The sequence below is a fragment of the Rhodnius prolixus genome, unplaced genomic scaffold (genome assembly GCF_049639745.1).
Source record: "Rhodnius prolixus isolate KJV_2025 unplaced genomic scaffold, Rpr scaffold_9, whole genome shotgun sequence".
Taxonomy (NCBI): domain Eukaryota; kingdom Metazoa; phylum Arthropoda; class Insecta; order Hemiptera; family Reduviidae; genus Rhodnius; species Rhodnius prolixus.
In genome coordinates, this window is record NW_027411604.1 from 4041205 (window position 1) to 4045023 (window position 3819).

Genomic DNA, 3819 nt, shown 5'->3' on the forward strand with positions numbered 1-3819 from the left:
GTTGTTAGTTTTATCATTTCCCTTTATTACACTGGTTTGGTATCACAATGATGTTTTAAATATTTCGAAAGAATGGCAATGACGACAAAATCATTGAAAAAGATACTTCCGCCATATTCAGTTGTTAGTGAATCCAGAGTGTTCTGTAATGTGTAAACAGTCACGACAGGGTGAAATTAAGTTGAGATAGAGTTTAAAGCTCAATACTAAAATATTCGTTTGCTGAAAGCGTTTGATGTTTACACTGAGTTGTCTTGCGTAACATTATTCTTATTTTCTCTTTCGTTAATGTAAGAGACACGGAAATAACATATTTTAGCAGTAAAAGTAAAGTAATCGCCTATTTTTTCAGGTGGGGCTTAACGTCGCAACTACCAATTAGGTGGTCGTGGTCGGGGGCGGAAGCTCATACTTTACTATAAACAATGTTTTTCTAACAAATAAAAAGTAGTCATACGCGGGATTCGAACTGGGGATTTCCCACTTACAAATCTACACGCTTCATAACCACTGGCCCAACACCCGTCGCAGAATATTAAGAAAATCGAATTGAAATATATTTTAAAACATGAAAATTTGGAGGTGCCCTAAACATTCAGTACATTGAATATTCACAAACAAGATTCTTGGGAGGAGAACAACGCCGAAGTAGAGCATCCCACTAAGTAATTTGCGTTCGAAAGTGATAACCATAAAAACGTTTTAAAAGCATTCGGATGCATGTGCAGTTTTTATGAAATCCACTGAGAGATTGAAACTCTGCTATTACCGGCGATGTAACCGGCGAGTATATTATTTGCAATTATGTACAAACATAGATGTAGTAGCTACGCTTAATTTTCAGAGCTATTTACATAGTTGATGTGTTCATTAAAATGGCCTAAAGATATGTATCATGCTAAATAATTATTTATTCGAGTTGAATCCAGGGAAAAAACCCAAAGCACACTGTGCACAAATTGTAATGATTTGCAACGATGAGGCAATGCAAGTAGTGGAATGTCTTGATTATGATTGTACCCCACTGGACATTCTTTAGGGAAGCAAAGCTGACTAATACTGCCCATTGTTCCCCCTGAAACCTCTTACCACCAAACAGGAGGAGCTGTAGAATTACAAGGTGAAACTAGAGAGAGACATAGTAGGACTAGAGCACATGGTTGCTCAGTCTTCCAGTACTCTTTCTTTCTGGACCTGGAGAGAGTTCGTTAAACTTACACCAGTATCAAGAGAATGTACCTGAACTACCCCAAAGACAAGGATTCTGATTCCTAGCCCAAAAGGCAACAATCCTTGTACAGAAATGGCAAGTTGTTTAATTAGACTCGCCGCGGGTGGCCAGCGCGCATAGCCTAAGGACTTTAGCATTTAATTGTATTGAATGAATTGTATTCAGGTATTGTTTATCCCTACCAAATCTCCAACAATGACATGGCAGGTTACTCAAGTATAACACAACTATAAAACAACATCAGTAAGCAAAGTAAGCTTGGAAACTTATACATTCTTTAGTCCACAGAAAATTTTGCAGTTTTTGTAAATAATTTGAAATGAATTTACTTTTCCAATTTTGTACTTCAAGAAAGAAAGCTCGCCCTAACTTGAAGAACTAATTTTCGATTAGATAATAATTTTCTAAATGGAAACGGCTACCTTATTTGCATAATTCTCAAGTTTATCACTCGGTAATCCTTTCAAACTTAATCCCTTATACGACTAGTAGTTCAAGTGAGTGTATATCTGGTAAAATGTCATAATAATTAAATATAATGACATTTCTAGATAATATGATTATTATAAAGGAAAGGTACGAGACCCTCTATGTAATCAAATTATCTAATAATGGATATTACACTAGTATCCATTATCGACTTATAGTACTCAAATTAACTAAGTAGGTAATTCAGTCTATGAGATTAGATTCAAAGCAGTCTATTGCCTTTAGCAGTTGGTGTACGTGTTGGATTCGCAATGCTGGTTAATACTATGTTGGAAATATGGATGGGGTCGTTCAATAATGTCGTTCTTCTGAACGGTTTCAGATATTCATCCATCGTCAGAGGTTTCTTTATCAGAAGTTGTAAAGAGTGCATTGTGGTGATCAAAACTCTTCGAATCCGTAAAGAATTCAACAACCTACTATTAGATATCAATTCTCTTAGCACGTTCTCAGCTTCATTTCAGCACATCTGACTTAATTCTTCAAGCAAAATCTTAACGAAAACGTTCAGGAAAACATACTGGCTTTTTCAGCCCAAATTACAGATTACCCAAACTAAGGATGACAATCACAACCCAACTTCTTTGACTTTAATTAGTAATAAAATAATAAGTTAAAACAGGAAATAACAGTGCCGTGAGTGAAACGATTTCGTGTGTATCTTTATTAAACAGAAAATGACTCATTTTCTGGTATTATGTGGTCGGGAAGCAGAGACATAACGGAAGCACCCACCTATAATTGTTGTTGGTTTTATACACTTGTCATTGTGTTACTAACATCCGGTTAATATTGAATCCCTTTCTTCCTACAGTTTTTCTTTTCTTTGGTGGGTCTTTTATCTTCTCCGGTTAATTTTGGAGATTTACATCATGACGCATTTCGGGAGACACCCAAAGTAGTAAATAGACAAATAGATGACAGATATTATTAATTTCTTTCATGTAGTTTATTAACGAGAATATTTTGAGGAAACGCACGACCTAATAAACCACACGAGCTATTGAGCGCTTTGATGACAAATCAATCGACAAACTGTAGAATATCCTTTGCTCCAATGCAAGTCCCTGAACTGTTTGGGCAACAAATGAACTATGCAACACAATATTTGGTACCACATTATAAAATTCAAATTCATGTGCTCTAATCATAATGTAACTAAGTGTTAATACAAAATTTGTAATTGCCTTCAATACAATTAAAATATTATGTAATGAAAATAGATTAATAATGCACCATTCTTAGTTTTATAGCTATGCTCGCTACTCTAGAATACTAATCAAAAATTCTCGAAAGAGAACACTCCCATGACATTATCTTTTTGCAAATTTTCAAGTGCTAATTTAATGGAAAAGTTTACACGTCATTTCCACGAATTATCTTCCTAGTAAATTCTACCTGAAAATTGAAAAATTTTATTTATATTTGTCCTTTTATTCAAAAAAGGTGCCCAGTAGGAAAGTTGTACTGAATAATTAGCTACCGTGGCTACAGCCTACCCAACTACACTTTCTGCTTACTACCAACAGGATGTTGGATTAAAGAAAAAGCAGGAAAATCTTGGTATTGTGGACATTCTCTCCTTGTATAATATAGTTTGTTATTTAAAGAGAAAAACAAGAAAAAGTCTTGCTTGCTTATTTCGTTGGAAGGAAAATAGACATCAAGTTACTTTTGGTCACCGTCGGCGGAAGAAGAATGGGGATGGCAGCAAAACCGGGTTGCAATAACTTGTGATCAAGAAAGCACTTTACGACTTCAGAACTTCCGCCTATCTGTTTCTGCTCTTCTCCTTTTCCTTTCTTAGGTCCTTCCTATATATATATATGTGTGTGTGTACTCAGTGTGTGTGGAGGGCGAGTGGTAGTCATAGAGTGCACTTCAACGTCGGTGTCCCGTATCATTCCCTTTTATTGGAGTTGCAGTGCTACTCTCCTTGCTTCCAACCTTGCGCTGCTCCTTCTGCTTCTTACTTCCCATCGTAATTTAGACCTTTCGCCCAAACTATCCCCCAATAGCAAAATATTTACCCTTTTTTTTTATAACTGTAATATAAATACCTATCTTTGAGGTGAAATTAATCTTTTGCGATTTTTTTT